The 23734-nt window shown below is 40.4% G+C and overlaps 1 protein-coding gene across 18 annotated transcripts in view; it reads left to right on the forward strand.

Moving 5' to 3' along the window:
• Positions 1–23734, forward strand: part of PIK3R1 (phosphoinositide-3-kinase regulatory subunit 1) — a 959753-nt gene that overhangs the window by 526774 nt on the left and 409245 nt on the right. For 12 of the 18 annotated variants that reach the window (XM_079916424.1, XM_079916400.1, XM_079916404.1 and 9 more), the window contains 4 exons: positions 7603–7817; positions 9570–9818; positions 13327–13593; positions 21678–21742. The gene's annotated coding sequence lies outside the window, so the exon portion shown is untranslated. Of the gene's footprint in view, positions 1–7602; positions 7818–9569; positions 9819–13326; positions 13594–21677; positions 21743–22138; positions 22747–23734 lie in introns of those variants that run through there. The other 6 variants (XM_079916418.1, XM_079916402.1, XM_079916410.1 and 3 more) reach the window with 5 other exon arrangements.

Here is a 23734-nt window from a genome sequence, read left to right on the forward strand (position 1 = left end):
ACAATGGTGAACACAAAACGTGGTAAGATGTGTTGGCAAATTGAACCAAATACTCACTGTCATGAATGATTACTATTTTTGTGTGTGCTGTTTAAATAAAAATAAGGTGGGAATAAAAATAGCTGAGGGAAAACTACTGCCATTTTCTTCCTTAATGAATCGGTTCTCTCATCCAGTGTGGTTTAGAATCAACTATTTAGGATGATTCTCTTCCATATTCTTCCAAGAGAGAGATTTGAGAAAGCTAATTTTAACAATCGCATGGTGACCATATATTCTAACTAAAATACCACAATACGTGGCCTAATAAAAACCACTTGGTTTCTGTTCTTTGACTCTGTCTATAGGCACTCTTTCAAAAGTATAGAGGTTTATACTGAAAATAACCGAAAAGACCAAAACTTTCTGAACTTTACACTATCTGAAAATCTGAGACACATGGGGCTTATTCCTACCACTCCTTGGGTTTTCATTTAATGTAGCCTAAATCAAGTAGAATTCTGAGAATTTGAAAAGCTATGTGAACCAGTCAATTGATTATTATTATGTTGTTGTTTGGCTCTGATTGTATACATTTATAAAATTTTCATTATTACCCATCCCACTTTTTCTCTTTGCTGAATTAGATTACATCTCTATTCTTTTTAATGTTTATCTTCAAATTTTTAGCACACAAACAACTGTAAAATGTTGTCAAAGCCTAAATTTATTATACATCTTTACCTTTCTCCCAAATCAAGCAAGAAATTTATCTCCTAAACAACTTCTATTTACTACCTTTTATTTTCCTTGTTTTTATTATTATTAGTTAGGAAAATCTTTTCAACAGTCAACAGTTAAATATACTTATTCTTCCATGTAGCTCTGTAACAAATTGCTCCAAAACTTAGTGGCATTAAAAAAAAAAAGAAAATCATTACTATGGTCATGAATTTGAGCAGGGCAAATTAAGGATGGCTTGTCATTTTTTCACACCATGTAAGGCCTTTATTGGAATCTGGCTGTTGGCTGGGGGCCTCAGTCTCTCTGCTTGTGTTCCCTTCCAGGTGGTCTCTTTGTGTAGGCTAGTTTGGGCTTCCTCAGAGTATGATGGCTGGGTTCCCAGGGGAAGTGTCCCAAGAAAGAAATGGCCAAGTAGAAGCCATATCACCTACCCTTGAAAGTCACACAGTGGCTCCCTCACTGTATCCTACTCATTATAAGGCAGCCACAAACCTACCTCAGGTTCAAGGGCAGGGAAAATAGACTCAATCTCTTGATGGTGGTGTGGCAGGGTTCTATAATAGGAAGGACTGAAAATGTTGCTGTGACCATTCTTGGAAAATGCAACCTGTCACATTAACATATTTTACCAATTTCCACAGTCACCCCCATTCTTTTTATCTCATGTCTTTCCTCTGGGTTTACTTTTCTTTGTGAAGTACATCAACTAGTGGTTTATTAGCAATAGTTATGAATATTTTAGATCTTATACCTTACTCTTTAATAATAGATTAGCTGATTGTGGAATTTATATTGGCAGTTATTTTTTATCAGCACTTTGAAAATATTATCCCATTGCTTTTTCTTTTTCTTTTTCATACATTTATTATGGTAAAATAGCCTTAATAAAATTTACTATCTTAATCATTTTTAAGTGTACAGTTTAGGGAATTAAGTGCATTAATATTATTATATAACCATAACCACCATCCACCTCTATAACTCTTCTCATGTTATAAATCTGAAACACTGTACCCGTTAAATAAAAACTTCCCATTTCTCTTCCCCTTCCCCTAGCCCTGGGCAACCACCGTTCTACTTTCTGTCTCTATGATTTTGACTCCTCTAAGTACCTCATATAAGTGGAATCATACAGTATTTTTCTTTTTTGTAACTGGCTTATTTCACTCAGTATAATGTTCTCAAGATCCATCCATTTCGTTACATAATATTGAACAGTGTTCCCATTTTTAATCAACTATATTCCAATATAAAATAAAAAGTTAAAAACAATAAAAACAAACAAAAAGATTGATCCATTTTGTAGCATGTTTCAAAATTTCCTTCCTTTTTAAACGAAATTGGGTCATTTGCAGAGACGTGGATGGACCTAGAGACTGTCACAGAAAGTGAAATAAGTGAGAAAGAGAAAAACAAATATCTAATATTAACACATATATGTGGAATCTAGAAAAATGGCATAGCTGATCTTATTTGCAAAGCCGAAATAGAGACACAGACATAGACAACAAACGCATGGATACCAAGAGGGAAAGGGGAGGGGGTGGGATGAATTGGGAGATTGGGATTGACATATATACACTATTAGTACTATGTATAAAATAGATAACTAATGAGAACATACTGTATAGTACAGGGAACTCTACTCAGTGCTCTGTGGTGACCTAAATGGGAAGGAAATCCAAAAAAGAGGGGATATAGGTATATGTATAGCTGATTCACTTTGCTGTACAGCAGAAACTAACACAACATTGTAAAGCAAATATACTCCAATAAAAATTAATTTAAAAAAATTAATTAAAAAAAATTTCTTCCTTTTTAAGACTTAATAATACTCCACTGTGTGTATACACCACATTTTATTTATCCATCAATGGACACGTGGGTTGCTTCCATGTTTTAGATATTGTAAATAATGCTGCTATGAACATGCAAGTACAGCTATCTCTTTGAGGCCTTGCTTTCAATTCCTTGAATATATACTCAGAAGTGGAATTGCTAGATCATATAGTAATTCTATTTTTAGTTTTTCAGGAACTGCCATAATGCTTTTTTCTGTCCATTTTATGTTCCCACCAAGAGCAGGAAGGCTTCCCCTGGAAGTTGCAAGCCTTCAACAGGCTCCAGAGCTCCAAAATAGTTGAATAGACAGATTCTGCCAGTGTAAATGTTGTCTAGGTGGGGAGACAGATTTATGCTGTGTGCAATCTTCCCAGAAATCTCCTATCCCATTGCTTTTTGACATCGATTGCTGTTGATATAAGCCCACTTTCCTTCTAATTGTCATCTATCTTCTATATCTATTAGCTTATACTTTGTTTTATCTTTATATTTGATATATAAAATATCAATTCAATTTCTAGGTCTAGACTGATTGATTTATTTTGCTCATTACTATATGTGCACTTTAAATCTGAAAAATCAAGTATTTTATTAATCCTAGACAATATTTTTTGCCATTCTTCCTTTGAATATTGCCTCTCTCTCATTCCCTCTATTCTCTTTTCCTGGGGCTCCTGTTGAATACATTATATCCTCCATGTCTCTCAACTGCTCCTTTATATTTTCAAATCACTTTTCTCTCTGTACTGTGTCCTGGATCAGTTCCTTAAAACTGTCTTTTAATTTACCAATTCTCTGTTTAACTGTTTTTGTTTAGTATTTTAGGGAGAAAGTGTTCTTCCTTTCTTATCACTTTGAGCATCCTTAATACACTACTTTTAAACTAATGTTCGGATTGTTGTATTGTTCTTGTCTTTAGGTAAACTCCCCTACTGATTGCTGATTTTGTTGGCATTTGCATCCCTCTTATGTGTGGGATTTCTAGTTGAAGGTTAATCTTGGGTAGCAGTATCGTTTTTCTTCTTCTTCTCTTCCAACCTCCAGTCTTACATCAGGCAATTTTAGTTCCCATTATCCCACAAGCATCAACATCCTTAGTATCCTCTGCTAGTTTCCAGACCTAGAGCCTGAAGGTTCTCCAGCCTAATGTCTCTCAACTTCAGTCCACCTTTTCACTCTATAATTTATATTCCTCTTCTGGTCCATGAAAATTTCTACTTTTTTTATCATATCTATTTTACAATTTTTTCTCTTTTTAAAATCTATTACTGTTATATGTCTGGAGCATTTGGAGTGTCTAAAAATTATGAATTTATAATGCTATCCTGACTAGAAATATAAACTTATCTTTAATTCTTTGTCTTAATTCATTAAGTAACACCAAAAATAACACAAGTAAATATTAAAGCAGAGAGAAAAGATAAAGGTCATGCAAGCATCATAAAGTCTAACATCAAAGTAATTTTTATTCTATCTCTACTCTCTCATAATAACTGAAGTAGAAAAGAACTGCATAGCATTCTTTATATTAATTATAGAATTATGTAATTTGTGTGTCATACTAAATGCCCAGGAGAACCCAGTGACGTAATGAGAGTCCATGTCTAACTGGTTCTTCCTCAGGGAAACATTCACTTTGGTACTAAGTACTTTCTTATATTGCAAATGCTTTTAATCCTTATACTGTGTTTAGGGATTTTCTATTTATAAGCTCTTCCTGTTACAAATTATATAAAGAAAGTAGGGAAAATGGCAAAGATTGAGTAAATTCTTTATGTACTGATAGACTTAGTTTTCTTAATGTGAGGTACTGAATATTCAGATTTCTTCTCTATTTTTTCTAAACTCAGTGGAAAACTAGTACTATATATATTTTGCTTAATATGAAAATGAGGTTCTGTTTTTTCTATATTTTAAGCAATTTATGAATGGGATTTAAAAAAATCAAAGAGTAAAAAAGCTTATAGACTGAAAAGTAGGCCTCATTCCCATCCTAGATAGCTAGTCCTCTCTTTGGAGGCCACCTTTCTTCCCCCACATAAATAAGTATATGGCATCCATATTTCTATACCTTGCTTTTCCACTTAATATATTTTGAGATTTGTTTTTAATATCAACATATGTAGGTTAACCTTCTTTTTAGTAGATACAGAGTATTCTGTTTTAAGGGTGTGCTGTAATTTACCTTGTCTGTCCCTTATGTATAGGAATTAGGTTATTTCTAGACTTTTGCTACTACAAACCATTATGCAATGAATATCCTTGTGGGTACAATTTTGCTCACAAATGCAAATTTATTGAGAAATGCTGAGCCAAACTGCCTTCTATTGTGGTTATATTGAAATAAATCTTTAAAAACAAGTGCACCATTCTCTTAAACTGAAAACACTTAAAATTAAGCAATGTTGCTTAAATCTACAAACAATCTATACCCATTTTCTTCAAATTTGTAGCCAACCATATTTTTGCATGTGGACAATTTATAATTGATACTTAAACATTCTTACAAACTATTTTATTTTAAAAAACAAAATATTGTCCAAACATAGACATTTTGATCACACATTTTAAGGAAATGGTCAGAAATTAATCCTAATCAGTTACGATTAATCCTCAGAATATATTTGCCCCCCATAATTTTGTGCTTAGCCAATCCCTGGCCTCATCCATTTTTATGTTTATATATTTTAGAACTTCCACTATTATTCTGCAGACTAGGAGAGTTACTTGACAAATGTTTTCCCATTTTGAGAAGGCTCAGAATGGCTATATTGCCAGCAACCCTCTTTGTGAGGGTGAGGTGGAGGGATTCCCTCCCCATACAACCGCTGTCATCTTGGCCTCAGCTGTTTTCATGGAGGATGAGCACCAACCTCACGCCTGGGTGAGGTGAGCCAGTGGCCTGTGAAGCCTTCTGAATCAGCACCTCCGCCAACAGTGGTGTCCTAATCAGGTCCTCACTCAGGAGTGGCTAGATCTCTCGAAACAAAGTGGGTGGATAAGCCTCTAGGCACTGGAGGCGAGAGCAACAGACACCTTCTCCTAAGGGAGAGTCCAGGTCATGGGGCTGCTAGGGCTGTGACATCTTCTGGGCGGTTCTTAGGCTGTGTCCTATTCTCCCTTGATGCCCTTAATAAGTAAAGTAACTTAAGCACAACTTATGTTCCTTGCAACCTGAAAGGAACTGACTCAACAGCCTTAGCAAATAGTAAAAGAGGAACACATTTAGTCAGTCAACAAATGGCACTTGGGTGCGAGGGATGTGCAAAGTATTAGGGACACATCAGTGACCAAATAGTCATGGAACTTACAGTCTCTTGAAAAAGGGCAGAAAAAAGTGATTAAGAAAGATAATAGATAATGCTAAGGGCTAGTTAGGTGGAGAAGCATTTGCAATCTGGGATATGCTTCACAGGGATAATCCTTAAGACCTCTTGGTGAATACTGTATGCTAACACATATATAGAGAAAGTAAAAAAAAACAGTACTGATGAACCTAGTGGCAGGACAGGAATAAAGACGCAGACGTAGAGAACAGACTTGAGGACACCGTGGGGGAAAGGTAAGCTGGGATGAAGTGAGAGAGTTGCATGGACATACATAGACTACCAAATGTAAAGTGCATGGCTAGTGGGAAGCTGCAGCATAGCACAGGGAGATTAACTCGATGCTTTGTGATGAGCTAGAGGGGTGGGATAGCGAGGGTGGGAGGGAGGCTCAAGAGGGAGGGGATATGGGGATATATGTATACATACAGCTGATTCACTGTGTTGTACAGCAGAAACTAACACAATATTGTTATACTCCAATAAAGATGTGGAAAAAAAAAAAAGACCTCTTAATGAATTAACTGAGAGTGGATGAGCATGAATGAAAAGAACAAGGGAAAATACACATTAAACTCTAAATTTTCCTGGGTACTTAAACCTAAGAACATCCCTTTTTCTTTTCATTGAATCACTAAGTCCTGTTGAGAAACAGGTAGCAAAAACATTGAGCCCACTGTTTAGCAGTACTCTCCTAGTCTTGGCTTTCTAAATCACCAAGGAAAGATTTGATTATGTTGAGTGTGTTTTAGTTTAGGAAACACTTTATCATATGCCAGGTATCTGGAAATTTCTATTGCATGTACCTTGTATCCCATTGAATCTAATATGGTAGAAATGAGAGTGATGAAGGCAGAGAGTTGGTTCCTGAAGGTCTAGGAGAAATCTAGGGCATTTCCATCACTCAGATGATACCAGTTCCTGTAACGGCCTCTACTTCCCCACATTGTACTGTACTGGCTTCATTGTGCGTGGCTTCTTCTCCCACGTCCTGTGAGAACTACATGAAGACAAGGCCCAAGTACCCTGTTCACCACTTTTGTGGTTTTGGTGCTTTTGAATGGGTGAGTGAAAGAATGAATGAATGACTGAGTCAATCAATCCTGAGGATCTGGCCCTTGGTTGACTCTTCCCTTGAAACACACAGTTTCTCTAACTTCAGCCTGTCTTCTAGGTTAGTCTCAGATTGGCTTTTGGCCCCAAATAATTTTTCAGGTTGTTGGTTCTACATCTGGGTTTCTGCATATTTCATCCCTAATCAGAGCGTCCTCTTTATTTCATTACTCTACTTTTTTTCTGCCTACATTGGGCATCCATATAAGATGAACATCCACATAGGATGTTTGTGAAAATCCTATTAAGATAGAAGAAGGTTTGCTTTCAGAAAGTTTTCAGAGTGGACACTCTAGGTTCTATCATCATTAATGTTTTGGGATGGGGGACTGTACCACACCACTTGTGATGCTGTACAAGACTTTACAGTGTCTCAGCTTCAGAGTGGATCTAAAACTATTACATTCTATCTATTTGGAGACCTAGATATCATATTTTACAATGCTTCCTGCAGAGCAATTCAGAGAAGAGTACAATGTATCACTTAAGTACAAAATATTGACTATTTCTATAACGAAAAAGTACAGAGAGTTCCATTTATGTTTATCCTTTCATTGCAAATTGCTGCAACCTGGTCAAAAAATTTTCTCTGTGGCAGCAGGATATCTGCCAGTAAATGAGTCTGTTGAAAGGGCCACACCAAATCCAGCATCATGGGCCAACCCTGACCACAGCTGAGTGGTGTGAAGAGGGCTGACAGCCGCGTGGTCACCACCCAGGCCAGAGAGGAAAGCAGCGTGAGGTGTTAACGGAAAAATCCAACTTCCCCCTCTTCCAAAGATGATGAGTAAAACCAAAATGGAGCACTCCCTGGTGAGTTTTAAAAGCAGCTTTCATTTTTTCAGAATGAAAGCATTTACTAAGCTTTTGCATCTTTATGTCTTTTTCCATATTTCTTTCTGTAGGATAAATGTCTTTTGAAAAGCTCATGCTTGCTTAGTAATAATTATGTGTTTCTGTTGTTTTATGTGAGAGGTTTAGTTAATTATTATAATAGTTTCCTAGGGCTGCCATAGCAATGTACCATGCACTGAGTGGCTTAAATAACAGAAATTTGTTCTGGAGGCTAGAAGTCCAAGAACAAGGTATCGGCAGGGTTGATTCCTTCTAAGGGCTGCGAGAGAGAATCTCTTCCATGCTCCTGCTCGGCTTCTGGGATTTGCTGACGACCTCTGGCATTGATTGGCTTATAGAAGCATCACCCTGAACTTCAGCTTCACATGGCATTTCCCCCTATGGGCTCGTCTCTGTGTCCAAATCTCCCCTATTGATAAGACACCACTTACATTGGATTAGTGCCCACCCTAATGATCTCATCGGAACTAATTACATCTGCAGTGATCCTATTTCCAAATAAGGTCACATTTAGAGGTACTGGGTGTTACCCAGTAACATAATTCTTATGTTACTGGTCAACATAAGAATTGGGGGGAGATACAATTCAAACCATAACAGTCACCAAATTCTGCACAGCAGCATTCTGAAGGGCAGGGTCTGTGTCTTATGAACCCTGGGGTCAGGCATAAGGACTTAAACTTAGTAAGCATTCAGTTAATCGTGAATGCCTTAGAATTGTGGTGCAGAATCACTTCAACAGATCCCTATGACCTAGAGCCAATAAATAGTGTGAGGAGCAGTATTATGAGGAGTGTCCTTGATAACAAAGTTTCCTTTTTTTTTTTTTTTTTTCCTTGCGGTACGCGGGCCTCTCACTGTTGTGGCCTCTCCCACTATGGAGCGCAGGCTCCGGACGCGCAGGCTCAGCGGCCATGGCTCACGAGCCCAGCCGCTCCGCGGCATGTGGGGTCTTCCCAGACCGGGTCACGAACCCGTGTTCCCTGCATCGGCAGACGGACTCTCAACCACTGCGCCACCAGGGAAGCCCCAAAGTTTCCTTTTTGAAGCTAAGGCCTTGTATTTGCACAACTCTCATTTCACTAAAGTCTTCAGATTCCAAATAAGTCTTTAGTATCTAATGGAAATAAAGTGGGACCAACTAACTCCAAGGGGAAATGTAGAAAAAGTTGGTCACGGTCAGCTGGGGAAATCTTTTAGAGATTATGGGGACCTAATCTATCTCTACTCCCTAGCAGCTTGAACTTGATGCAAAACAGACACAAGAAGTTGATAGTCAGATGAAATTAAAAAGAAAATTAAGACAAAAAAGAAAAGCTAAACAGTCAGCTTTGTTAATGGGCAAACACGCAATGACCAATAGGGATGTCTAAGAAGAATCGAGTGGAAACTATAGGTTGGGTTAAAGTCTCTTAATCTCCCTTCCCACGTGGGGGAGAGGTTGGCGCTGCTGAGCAGACTCTGTCAAGATGCGGGGCGCAGACTCCCTTCTGCCACGTCGGCCACAGCAAGAAGAGCGTGAGAGCTTGGCTGCTGGACCACACTGTGACTTTCACGAGCCTTAGGTATATTATGTAAGCGCCTTCCTCCAAAAGAAACAACAATAAAAAATTATATTTTTTGACAGTGTTGGTATAAAGATTAATATATTTATAGTATCTATTAAAACATTGCTTGTGATGTGTTCATTTTTTCTTTTGATTTTAACAGCAGTTAAAACATTTTTGTGGGTCCCTGCAAGTATTTTGAGCCAGAGGACCATGGCAACTGTACCTAATGAATAAGTCAGCCCTGCCTGGCCAGATCGGCTCTGCCTCTGAGAGGCAGGCCTTGGACCTGAACTCGGGTGTATGACTTTCACAATGGCAGGAAAGAGAAGAATGTCTATGGTCTCTCTTACCGTCTTCCAGGAGGCAGGCAGTGAAGGCACTGGGGTAGCCAAAGCAACCCGTCCAACTGGTGAGTGAGGCCCAGTGCAAGCTCTGCAGTCTACCCAGTTCCACCAGAGCAGGACAGAGGCTCTGTTCCCCTCCACCTCTGTCGGCTTCAGCCTTCCCCCTCCTTCCTTCCTCCTGTGCTGCTCTCTGTGTTCCTCCTCTCCCCACATACAAGTCAAGCAGGGAAGCAGCAAAAGCAGCCCAACCTGCACTGATAAGGAGGGTTTCCTTAGCAGGGGAGATGGGAATGGAAGGATTTAGAGGAAGATTCTCCTGGGGTCCTTCCAAAGCAAGTCCTGGCTGGAGGATAGAAAGTGAAAGGGAAGGGGAATCAGATCTGCGAAAGCAGTTGAATCTGTTCTAAACATTTTACTAAGCGTTTTACATTCTTCATCATGTCTAATTCTAGAAACAACAGTGCCTGGAGGCATCACCACTGTCACTCCTACAGAGGAAGGAAAGGGGTTGTTAAGTGGCAGAGTCTAGATTTGAGGTGAGGCTTTTCTAGCTCTCATGCCTATATGTAGGATTTTCCTCTGTCCAGATTTAGTTGCCAGTTCAGTTCAGGAAAATTTATAATGGAGGTAGAGTGCAAGGAGGAGAAGTTAAAAAAAAATTCCCATGCATAAGAGATTTGTCTTTGCAGATTGACTCTTTTTTTTTTTTGGTTTGATCATCTTTAATATTTATTTATTTATTTGGTTGAGCCAGGTCTTAGTTGTGGCAGGCGGGCTCCTCAGCTGAGGCAGGTGGGCTCCTCAGTTGTGGCACATGGGCTCCTTAGTTGTGGCATGCGAACTCTTAGTTGCTGCACGCATGTGGGAGCTAGTTCCCTGACCAGGGATCGAACCCACCAGGGAAGTCCCGCAGGGAACTGCGCCACCAGGGGAGTCCCACAGATGGACTCTTAGAAGGTTTAACTGTCGTTCCGTATCTCTCTGAAGGCTCATTTTACCCACAAGCCACTACCAGCATCTTTATGACATGCCACTGATAGCTAGTAGAAATTCAGAATCACCTGTCAGTCTGGTGATTATCATAACTTTTGCTGCACTAAATAGTGGATTAAGGAAAAGCCCTGGTTTTCAACCACTGGACCACAATCCTCTTTAAATTATATGTTTTTTATTTAAACACCTTTGCTTCAAAAATCTGCTCTGATACTTAACATAGCTTTATAGTAACAAACATTTCAACATATTGTCTGGCTCTGCGAATTCAATTAGGGACTTCTGAGTACATCAATGCCTTTCTTAAACAACAACAACAACAAAAACACCTGACAGGCCCTCTGTTCTCCAAGATTCTATTTGTCTGTTTTTAAGACCCCAGAAAACCAAGTGCTAGACAGGCTCCCCTGAATACCATGATTAATTGGTTACTAAGCACAGAGTTAGTGCATGTAATTTGGTCAGTTTTTTACTATTTGGTTTTCTTTGTAAGTGGCTTTACTCCTTTTAAAGAATTTCTTCCAAGCTCTTTTTCTTCCTTTTAAAAACATAAGTTCAATGACTCGTCCTTGTGTAAGGTGGGAGTTGCAGATGCCCTCTTTTGATTATAAAACACAATATACTTATTCTATTTTAGGGACCAAAGCACTCATAAGAGCTTTGTAAGTTTTTTTTTTATTTTTCTTAAAAATAGGACACTTCATGATGTGTAGGTACTTGCAAACATAAATCTCAATAGGAAAGAATTTTAAAATTAACCTATGAAATAGTCCCAGGATATGAAAAATAGCATACAATAGAGAGAGGACTGTCCCAACATTATACGAGTGTGCTCTCTTTATTCTGACCTTCGGGAACCATGGGGTGAGCTGCTGCTTCTCAGCAGGAACTCCCTGCCCAGGTCAGGCAGAGCTCGTTAGCCATTCCACAAGCCAGAGTGGATTCCCTGCCTCCCGAGATGTTCTGCCTCCCTCTTTCCCCAACATCCCTGGGATGCTTTTAGCTTATCAGCCCAATTCAGTTATACAGATATTTCTGCAAGTATGGTTAATAGATGCTTGATATCACTTTGGCTTAAAAGATTTTCTTTAGCATGAGTAATTGGTAGATCTAGCCTCTAAAATAGGTTATATATAATAAAATAAATTTATATGTTTGATTTTAATCCCATTTCTGGGAACTCCTAAAACTCTTGAAATTTCCTAAGTATAAGCAATGGGAGCATCGTTTGTTATACTATTTGGTATTTTGTCTTCAGTTCCTGAAATTACTTCAGAGCATAAAGGTGAGAGGAGTATCTTGTTATACCTAACAAGCCCCTTTCAACCACACCTGAGTTTATGTTGACTCAGTGACTTTTGGAGATCCTCTAGGCCTGAGGACTAGTTCCTGGGGGGGAAACAACCAGGAGTAGAGAGTTACAACTTAGCCCCACCCGGCGACCTTTAGGGAGGGGAGGGGAGTTGGAGGTTCAATCAATCAAACAATGGCCAATGATTTAATCAATTATGCCTATGTAATGAAGCCTCCCTAAAACCCCAGAAAGATGGGGTTTGGAGAGCTTCCAGGTTGGTGACTACATGGCAGTGCTGGGAGAGCAAAGTGCTCACAGAGGGCATGGAAGCTCTGTGTCTTTTCCAACACACCTTGCTCTATACATCTCTCCATCTGGCTGCTCCTGAGTTATAATCTTTTATAATAATGAACATATGATATGAATACGACTAGATACTCATCTGAATCTACAAATATTCTCAATTACTGCTTAAATCTAACTTTGGTTTTCATTTATTGACAAGCCCTAACTTGTCTGAGCAATCTTGGGACTGCAGGCCAGGTTGGACCAAAGCTGACTGACCAAGCCTCCACGGCCAGATATTCCCTTAAAACTGAAGTCATAGTTTTAAGGTTTTGAAAACATTATCAGTAGATCGAATATTGGCTAGTAATATTCACCGTATTCAAAGTCATTAGCTCAGTGTATCATTGTTTGACTTTTTGACAGTCTTGACTTCTCCCACTCACCCCATACAATACATGGTAGAACCTCTCTCAGTTAAAATGAATTAAAGTTGTGTCTTGAGAATTTCATAAATTCACGTTAATAATCCATTTAATTTCTCTAAATCTCAGAGTGTAAGTCAATGTCGAATTTGTATTTTTCCATGGTGACACCAGTGTCTGAAAACTTACATTAGCTCAAAGGATGAGTCATCAGCCCTTCCAAGTGGTTGCTTAGAGGTACCTGATAAGCAGAAAGTCAGGGAAGCTACTGGATTTGTACCCCTGCTCACTTGATTGAGTAACTTGCTTCCTCTCCGTGCCACCCTCCTCAGCTCAACCTCTGTCAGTCAGGCCTCCTAGCTCACATGAAAAGAAGGATGTGTTTTTCAAGGTTTTGAGTCTGGGAAATCATTTGGTCCCATTGTCCTAGTGGGTCACCTTCTTTAAACAATCCCTTCAAGCTCCCCATTTTGTTTGTTTGTTTGTTTGTTTGTTCCTCTTGTTTTTTGGAAGGAGTGCCTAATCAGCTAATCATTATTGTAGATTTCCTGAAAGTGTTTTATGTTTTGAATGTAGGTGAACAGTTACGGAGAAACTGTGATTTGAAGATCAGGCAAACCTGAAAGACCTGAGAGAAACCACCTGTGCTCCCTGAATTCCAATTTGAAAATGTTGACAAGAAAAGAGAATCATTTTCCTCCAGCAAAGGAAGGATTGAATTTTCCCAAAGACAACAAGTTTTATAAAAAGCAAACCTTGTGAAAAATGATGGGAGATGTAGGCACTTTTAAGATGTCTCTTGATTTCCATTTAGGCCTAATCTTTTTGTTTCATTTAGCCCAGGTATGTGGGTTTGAATTATCTTGGTGACTAAATTTATAGCTATTTAAACACTTTAAAATGATTATCTTCAGAGATTATTTACTCTAACTTAGCCCATTTGTATATTGTAACTCGTTATTTCGTTGTGTTCTTTAGTTTTGTTTTGTTTTTTGGACTAGGGATTTTTTTTTTTTTTAATCAAAGAAACAATAAAAGGCTTGGGCCTCTTTAGAAAAGAACAGCATAAGTGAGGGCTCCCTTCGTTAGGTTGTATGTGATGGTGTGAGTTTAAATGTTAGATTTTCTATCAACATCCAGGTTTGAGAACATGTTTCCTCTCTGGGCATCATGGTAGGATGGACCCCCATCTGTGATCTCCTCTACCCAGAGAGAATTGAAGTGTAGCTAAAGAGAATCAAACTAATGAAAAACAGGAGTTTGGTTGCTGGACTATGTAGAAAAAGGTGGAGTCTTAAAAAAAATAATTCTCCCGCCAAGACAGTATTGAGGGAAACTCGTTATTTTCCGTCTGCCTATTTCTTATTCTCAGTGTGAAGTGAAAGCAAAGTTTTAAAACTTTTCTCCACTGCAAAGAAAATAGATTTCAGAAAATCCCTATCTCGAAAATAAAGGAATTAAGAATTATCTGGCTGTGAGGATCTGGCCCCAGCAAATCCCTATCTCGAAAATAAAGGAATTAAGAATTATCTGGCTGTGAGGATCTGGCCCCAGCTTGACTTCAAGCAACAGCTTCATTGCTTTGCATCAAGATGTGCATGAGAATTAGGCTGCTCTGATCAGCCAACACGCTGAGTGACTTGACATTTTAATAAATAAATAAGTATTCAAACCGTCATAAAGTATCCTTTGAAATTATAAACATGGGAAACTTTATGAGATGCAAGTGGGTGTTAAATGGTCCAGCAAAGCAAGGGCTGAGCAGTTGGTGGGCTTTGAAATTGGAAGATTTGAAACTGGGAGATTTAATATTGGGAAAATTGGGGGAAGTTTTTGGGAAAATTAAATCTACCAAAAGACCATCTTTATTTATATCAAAGGCTTCTGTTTCTTAAAATTTCTAAATTTAGCCCCCTAGTTTGGAAATACAAAGAGATTTGAATTTATTTTTTTCAATTGACTCATGATTAACATACAATACTATATTTGTTTCAAGTATAAAATATAGTGATTCACTATTTTACACATTATGAGATAATTTCCTTTGTCCCCCTGCCTGCACCCCCCTGGCATCCACCCGTTTGTTCTCTGTATCTATGAGTCTATTTCTGTTGTGTTTTGTTTGTTTGCTTGTTCTGTGAATTTCATGTTTATACAACCAGCATGCGTAGGCTACCCTTTAATATTATGGTAACTTAAAAAACTCATTTAAGCGAAAACAACTATTTAGAAAGTTTAACTTTTACTTTAAAAAGATACGTAGGACTTCCCTGGTGGTACAGTGGTTGAGAATCCGCCTGCCAACGCAGGGAACACGGGTTCGATCCCTGGTCCAGGAAGATCCCTCATGCCACGGAGCAACTAAGCCCGTCAGCCACAACTACTGCGCCTAGAGCCTGTGTTCCGCAACAAGAGAACCCACCGCAATGAGAAGCCTGTGCACTGTAACGAAGGGTAGCCCCCAATTGCCGCAACTAGAGAAACCTCGCTTGCAGCAACAAAGACCCAACGCAGCCAAAAAAAAAAAAAAGATATGTAAAAGTTATTCTGTGTATGTTAATGTGTGATACCCAGGAAATTACTAATTGGTAGTTAGTTCAATTTAACTAATTAGATGTTTACTCAGTGGCTATATGTGCCTAGTCCAGGTTATGCGCTATTAGAAAAATTAACATTATGTGTGTTGTCCTATCTATGCTTCCTGGGAAGCAAGATATTGGAAATAATTTGGTGTGGAAACACTTTTCTCAAAGCACTGGATAGACAGCATGTATTAAAGTCCCATATTGATTTTGATCAAGTACTAATGTGTGGCAGAGACTAAGCAGTAGGGATAGTTGGGACCTGAGAAGTTTGTGTTATAAGAAAAGATAAAGGTCGACAGTAAAGATGACTTAAGAATATTTGGTAGAATAATTGTTAGAATTTTGGTTGGTAAAGATAGTTAAGGAAGAGTTAGCCAGGGCTTTCCTGGTGGCGCAGTGGTTGAGAGTCTGCCTGCTGATACAGGGGACACGGGATTGTGCCGCGGAGCGGCTAGGCCCGTAAGCCATGGCCGCTGAGCCTGCGCGTCCGGAGTCTGTGCTCCACAACGGGAGAGGTCACAACAGTAAGAGGCCCGAGTACTGCAAAAAAAAAAAAAAAGAGTTAGCCAGATCATGGCAGAGAAGAAGCACCAGTGAATTCATGAGTTATTTCCCTGATTATCATTTTTCAAAGCATACCTGTATCATGCATCTGCTACTAGTCAGGTTAATGGATCAGTTAATATGTCTTAATGACTTGTAAATAGTAGACTATTCCCGTCTCAATATGTATATTATCCTAGTGGTTGGCTTGCTTAATAAGCAGCTGCTTTTTCTCACCAAGGGCTGTTAGCATGTGTAGCTGGTATTTCTGTACAGTAGCTCTCTCTGTACTTTTGACAGGCTACATAATTTGTAGGGTCCAGTGCAAAATGAAAACGGGGTCCTTCTGTTCAAAAATGAAGAATTTCAAGATGGTTACAACAGAGCACGAAACCTAAGTATGGGGCCCTTCTAAGTAAGTGGTCCTGTACAACCATACAAGACACACACTCATGAAGCTAGTCCTGCTGATGGGGAAAGCCAAATCAGTGTAAATGAACTATGATTAAGGCAAAACCTCTACATCAAGGCACAGTCAACTAGTGTGCTGATCATAGATGAGCAACCAGTTAACGGTCATATATATATACACATATATACATACATGTATATATGTGTAAATACATATTTATAACATAAGTTAACATATTTTAACAAATATACATATATAAATATATATATATGATTAAAATATGTAAAATATAATTCTGAAAAACTCTGATGTGATAGCCTTGGGTGAATAAACTAGAAGAAGGTCACTTGTCACCATCCATAAATCATGTTATGCATCGTGTGAGATATCATTCAACAAATATTCTCTGAGTCTCTGTTCTGTGCCAGATACTTTTTTGCGGTGTGAGGATGTAACAGAGAACAGAATAAACAGAGTCCCTGCTCTCAGAGAGCTTTCATACTATTGAATTTTGGAAATTTTGACTGATTTGCTCAGTCTTTACTTTGTAGTTTTGCTTTCATGTTGAAACCCCTGGCTTTCCTGCCTCTATTCAGACCGGAAGCAAACGTATCAAAACTTGGTTATTCTTGTCACTGTTTAGAACTGAGTAGAACCAGGACTCTCTGGAAAAGAATGTGCTGAAAGTTTGTCTTTGAGTGGTTTCCAAGCTGATGACACTCCTAGGAGCACTTCCCCTGAGGCCAAAAGTCTCATTTACTATCAGCGATTCACAGGGAAAGAAGACAGCCCACTTATCTTTGGTGAGAGGACAGCTCTGATGATACTGAGTGACACAGGATTGCCCTTAGAGTCCACAGCATCTATCTTACAAAAATCAACAACCCTTGCTTTTCCCCTTTCCAAAGAATTTACTGGTCTGGTTTGGCCTCTATGTGCCACATTCCATTCCAGAAGCCCAGCTCAAATGTTCTCAAGGTCTGACCAGAGATTTCTCCTCCTCTCCCCGGGCTGGTACAACTTGACCGCTGCTTGACATCAAGGTCAACTGGAGACTGGGAACAGTTATGTAACTGCATTATAAATTGAATTAGAGCTGTACATGAGCCCAGACCAAGTAACCAGGGCAGCTCCAGGCAAGAGCAGCAACGTGTCCCCAGGAGACAGCATTGGAGGAATCACTTTATGAGGAAAGGAAATAATGTATCACAGGCAAAAAATAATCTCTCCCCAGTCCCTCCCAAGTCTGGGCAGGCTGCTGCTGCCCTGTCGAGTGAGGAACAAGAAAGAGGCACTGAGTGCAGAGAGAGCTGGTAGCAGTGTGGCAGTGGGTATTGAAGAAGCACCATGCATAATACACACACACAGAATGAGAGAAAGAAATCAGTTTTAATATCAGAACAGACGCCACCCATACAGGAGAACTAAGAAGGCTTACTCATGGGGAGGGGAAAAGCTTCTGGGTGTCATCTGTGCTCTGGAGGATGGGCAGGAGAGCTTACTGCAGGACAGTCCCCCTGCTACCAGGGACCAGTTGTTCTAGAGAGAATATGTGCACACAGGTCTTAAAGGCTGGGGCTGAAAACTCTTTTGATGCTTCTGATGACCCAGGACCTTCTCCCCCAAAGTAAGATGTCGTGCTAGAGAGAGGGGAAAATAGTAGCTGGGCTTTTTTTTTTTTTTTTTTCCACAGGCGAATGAATACAGAGGTAACTTTTGAAATGATAAAAGGTGCTGGGACCGTATTATGACCTTGGTCTATGCTACTAGCATGACCATCTTCAGAAACAAATGAGGAGAGGCAGAATACTGTAAAGCTGAAAGCTTGAACTGTGTAGTCCACTGATGGGACCTAACCCATACTCTCATCTCTTACTAAGTGCTTGACATGTGGCCAGGTTCTTAAATCCCTTCTAATCTCCAGTTTAGGTAATTATCGTACCTACCTCAAAGGGCTTTTGTGAGATTCAATGGAGTCAAATGCAATAGTGTTTGAAAATTACTCACATGGAGACTTGAAAATACTAACAAAAATAGCTAATAATTATTGAATGTTTTAAATGGCTTCTATGTATTAATCCATTTAATTCTCACAGTAATCCTGTGAAAGACACAGAGAGGTTTAGTAAATTACTCAAGTTTGCACATCTAGTAAGTGTCAGAGCCAGAAGTTGAACCCAGGCAGTAGCTTTCCCATTCATCTTCTAACCTAGGATGTGTTAACGAAGGGATTGGGGCTCATGAAGTTATATATGTATAAGAAGTAGTAGGTTTTTATACAGCGCCTCAGAGGTGTTTATTGCCCATGTATATTTTCCACTAGAATCAGTGTTCTGTAGACGTCCCCTCTGAATGTGTGCCGAGGTGGCCGTGTTTTCACATGTAAGTGTGAGCAGAGGATGTTGCTCTTTTGCTGTATCCCTGGAATAGGGCAAAATGACCATCAACGTATAGTAATTTAGGAGGCCATATGGCACAGTTGTTAAGTGCATGAACTCTGCTGTCAGATTGCCCAGGTTTTCTTCCCAATACCAGCAATTATTAGCTCTGTGCCTTGGACAAGTCACTACACGTACCCAGCCTCAATTTTCCTTACTACAGAAAGGGATAGCGTACTAGTACTTACCTCCTGGGCTTGTAGTTAAGATTAGATCCGTTCGTACATGTAAAAGGACTTAGCACAGTACTTGGCAAATCTTAACTGTTCCATCAGTGTTGACTGTTATTGTTGATTTTTCTGCCATTCACCCTGCCAGGCCCAGGGATACAGCAGTGACAGGTCAGGCCGCTGCTCTGATGGTTTTTCCGTGAAACCAAAAACCAAGTAAATAAACAACAAAAACGTAGATTGTGAAAAGTGTTATTGAGGGCAATATACTACAGACTAGCTGAGAAAATGGCTCTCTGAGGTGGTGACAGTTAAGCTGAGGCTTGAGGAATCAGTGGTGAGCAGGGGACAGAGTACCCAGAAGAGGAAAAGTAAGTGCAAAGTCCCTGAAGCAAGAAGGAACTCACCACATGCAAGAAACAAAACGAAAGCTGTGGTGGTTTGAGAACAGTAACAGGGGCATTGGCCAGGCTGGAGCCAGGGCTCACCTAGTTCTGGTGAGTAGAGGAAGGCAACGTCCCATCTCCCTCAATTCTGTTTTCATCCATTGATTGACATTGGGCCTGAGGAACATCCTGGAACTGAAACCTGTTTGCCTATTGGGATTCAGTCACCAAATGTGTCAGCTTATTGAAGCGACCCCAACGAAGGAAGAAAATCTTTAAAAAGTGGACCCAAACCAGTAGCGAGCCAGAGCACTGTAGGAGACTCACGGTTCCAGGTTAAATATGATAAAGGACCCCATAAGCCATCTTGACCCAGGTACCCTTGTGTTGTGTTTGCTCCCCTGGAAGAAAGGTGTGAGTGTCCACTGAAAGAAATGCAGCATTAAGTACAACTGTGGCTATTGGGACTCAGATATCCTTACTGGGAACCCCTCCCTAGCACCATGCTAGGCTTAAAACTGAAGTGCTCCCTTGTCACTTTGTGAGCCCTAAGGCACAACCATCATCCAGTTTCTCCACCATGGGCACCATGAATGGGAACCATGGATTTACAGCTCTGTGAAAGGGGCCGTCACAGTGTGAATACAGTTTTAAGAACAAGTTTTAACTTCAGAGACTCCAAAGCACTGGTTTGGCTAGCCAGCATTGGCAAGAGATAGCAGAGTCTGATTCGGGGGCACGTGCTCATCCCCATGAATTCCTGGAAATATTTAGACTGGCCTTCTCACACTTCAGCAGGTGGGAGTTTAGAACCACCATACACATTGGTATAGTAACATTAAAAAAGTGGTCACATTTCAGACAATTTTAAATACATCTGTATATTCATATTTGAACTGAGAATCGTTAGATAGGTGAACCCTATCAGGCCATCTCATTTCCCTTTGAAAACAAGTGATTTTCTAATCTCACCTTCAATTGGTTTCCTTATTGGACTTCCTAGAAAGCGATAACGAGAGAAGAAAAGCTGATGTTTAGAAAGTAGACCAGAAGCATGAGAGCCAAGGTCTCAGTCTCTCATCTGAGTTAGATGGAGATGGCCAGAGGGGGTACCACTTTGCTTCTGGTAGATGCCATCCCAACACTCCTCTCAACTCCTACACTTGGTTTGTGGCACCACATCTAAGATGAGTTTAACATACCTGACATGGTGTGGAGACACGTTTTATTGCTCTTTCTTCAAAAATTGCTTCTCTGGCATCATTTACCAGGTACTCCTGGTCCCTAGACTTCAATGGCTGTGCTTTCCCCCAGAGACCAGTACCTGATGATGAGATTACATTATTTGATTTTTGAGAGTTGAGACTGCTTAAACGATCTTGATCAAGTAATGTTTGCTTGATACACTTTACCCTGTACTTACAAGCCCCTTTCATTTCTTTTTTGACCTTCTCGAATACCATATGAGAAGGGAAGACAAGCAAGTATTATCCTTATCCAATGGATGAATAAAATTTACCTTCAAAAAGTTAAGGGACATGCTCAAAATCTTGCTACTAGGAAAAGGCAGAACCAGAACTTGGCTCTAGATTTTCTGTTCAAACTTCTCTATTTTTTGCATAGAGTTAAGACACTTTTCATCTACCCAATGCAAACGACCACCATCATTCCCCTAGGAACTGCCCGAGTTTCTCATGGCAAATGCCACTTAAAGATACTTACATTTTATTCTCAACCTCTCATCTTCCTCCTCCTTTCCAAAATGGAAAGGAGGTCACCTTGCTGACCACTAGACATGACATAATGCAGAAAGCTCAGAGCTGGAGATTTGGAAATTAGGAGATTCACCCTTTTCTACAGGGCCTTCACAAATGCCACAAATAAAGTACAGGACGTCTTATTTTTCTGAGAGGAACTTACAGTCTAATCTTCTCATTGTTTGGGGGCCTAATGAAGCAAACTCCCTCTGCAGTTGTCTGAAATGCTGGCCCGTGACGGGCTCTGCAGGGGTAAACAGCGTCCAGCAAGCCACACCACTCTCAGAGTATGTTTTCTCATCTGTGAATCATCAGGTCCTAAACTGAACTGAAGCAATGCATGTGAATCAGTTCTTACATTACTGCTCCCCTTTGCCCCAGGTTTGGTCTTTTTCCCAGTCTGTAGTCCCTTCCTGGCTCCAGACAGACAACTCCAGGAAACTCCAGGTACCCCCTCCCCCATCAATGCCCTGTCTAGGCCCTACAGATTTCAACCCTGAAACAAAGTAGGAAAAGCCATGGAGACATGTTAAATGTGGCACTGCCACCTGTGGCGTTTTCTTTTTTTTAAATTTTCAACGGGGCTTGAATATACAGTTAGAGCTTAATTGGACAATAACTTTTCTCTCTCTGTAGGATCCTGCCAGTGCTTTGAGCAACAAGAAGGCAGTTCATTGCCAAGTTTGTGTGGTGATTTAGGGGTAAGTGGGAGAAGGGGAAGAAAGGCCAAGTATCATAAGGTGTGATTTAATTTTTAAAATGCTTAGGCTGCTTTTTATAAGAATATCCATTTAACTGGATTTCTTTCTTGCTGACAAAAGAGGCAATTGCTGTATATAAAATAAATCTGATTAAAACTCCTTCTCTTTTCCTGTCAAGGTGAAGGATACAGACCCCAGGAACAACACACATTTGGGTTCCTAGTGTGTGCAAATGATTGTTTATGGGACATTGGACCCAATGTCAAGACCCACAGAAAGCTCTTGTGCTGCCCTGTAAAAGTAGAGAGAACAGGGCTTCCCTGGTGGCGCAGTGGTTGAGAGTCCGCCTGCCGATGCAGGGGACACGGGTTCGTGCCCCGGTCCGGGAAGATCTCACATGCCGCGGAGCAGCTGGGCCCGTGAGCCATGGCCGCCGAGCCTGCGCGTCCGGAGCCTGTGCTCCACAACGGGAGAGGCCACAACAGTTAGAGGCCTGTGTACCGCCAAAAAAAAAAAAAAAAGTACAGAGAACAGAAAGCTTTTCCTGAGGCATAAAAAGTTTATTTTCTTTCTTATTCTCTTTCACAGTGGTAGCTATTACTTTGTAATTTTCTTGGCATTTTGTTGGCAGCCAAAAATGACGGAAATAATATCCCTCGCTTACACTGTTTAGTTCCGATTCATTTTGTTTAGCTCAAGTTGCCTCGTACGGTAAAGGCAGCAGCTGCTAGACCTTGTGCAGAGTTCTAAACCAGAGCAAGTTCTCTGAGCAAGTCCTTAAACAGAAAGGCAGAGCAAGTTCAAACCCTTCCCTTTCCTTTATCCTTAGCAGGGTTTTTAGAAGGCAGAAAATGAATACAGCTTTAGTGATTATCATTGACGTCTTTTCTCCTCAGTGTCCAACTGAGTAAACAACCTCCGTAAAGCCAGTGAAGCACCGTTTCGTACAGTCGTATCTGCGCGATGCTATTTGGACAGCGGGTCATCATGAGTCACGGACACAGGTCAGGGTATGGGGCCTGAGATAACGAAGTGTCTGAGGATGGATGCAGTCTCCCAGATCTGGGGCAGGTGTGAGGAGTCGCCAGGAGCCAGGGACCATTAAGTCGATGGCTTAATCAAAACATGGAGTCAGAAACCCAGGCAGGGACACAGAGGTCTGGGCATGTGCCCAGTCATCAAGAGAAGTGGTGGCCTTTAAACCAGGAGGCACAAGTGCCAACAGACAAGACTGCTGAATCTGGGGACCCGGGGTAGCCAACAGATAGAAGCCAGCAAATGCAACATGAGAGAGGCTTAGCTTCTATGTGAGAAGCCACTTCTCTGCAGCCAGAGGACGTTCATATGCTGCTTCTGTTAAACAGAGAAGCATTAGCCTCGTGCAGCTTGCCTAGAGCCTTCAGGTGCAGACAAGCAAATGGGATCACTGATGTGGGTTATAGTATTGGGTGGAGAAATGCCTTCCTGAAAATGTAAAGCACCAATTCGTGCTCTCTTTGTTTAATGAACTTAGTAACTAAATTATGGAGAAATCTAAATACTAAAATATCCTGGCTTGCTTTGAATGCGGCCCTTTTTTCAGGTGAGAAAAGCTGAGACCAGATAAATGCACTGACTTACCCAAGGAGGCTGAGTCAGGAACAGAATATACGGCTTGGAATCCACTGATTACTCCATTATTTGGCACTACTTAAGGCTTGAGTCGCTAGGTTAATTCTGTGAACCCAGAATCCTTTAGGATCTGTGTCTAAAGAAGGGTTCTCCTCTGGTCGGAAGGTTTTCAGTTTATCTCTGAAGGGTTTATTTTTCACTTGGTGGGAAGCCAGGGTGGGAGATCCCCATCACCAACGCCCTCATTCCCATGGATCCAAGCACACTTTAGGGCGTTCCTAGGCCTATAGCAGGAAGGCTGGCATAGAGATCCTACGAGTTGTGCTCAAGACAGTTTGAGCTCCAGATGTCATGGGTGCTCCACTATTAGAGAAAGTGGTA

This window comes from Stenella coeruleoalba (assembly GCF_951394435.1).
Source record: "Stenella coeruleoalba genome assembly, chromosome: 3".
Classification (NCBI taxonomy): Eukaryota; Metazoa; Chordata; class Mammalia; order Artiodactyla; family Delphinidae; genus Stenella; species Stenella coeruleoalba.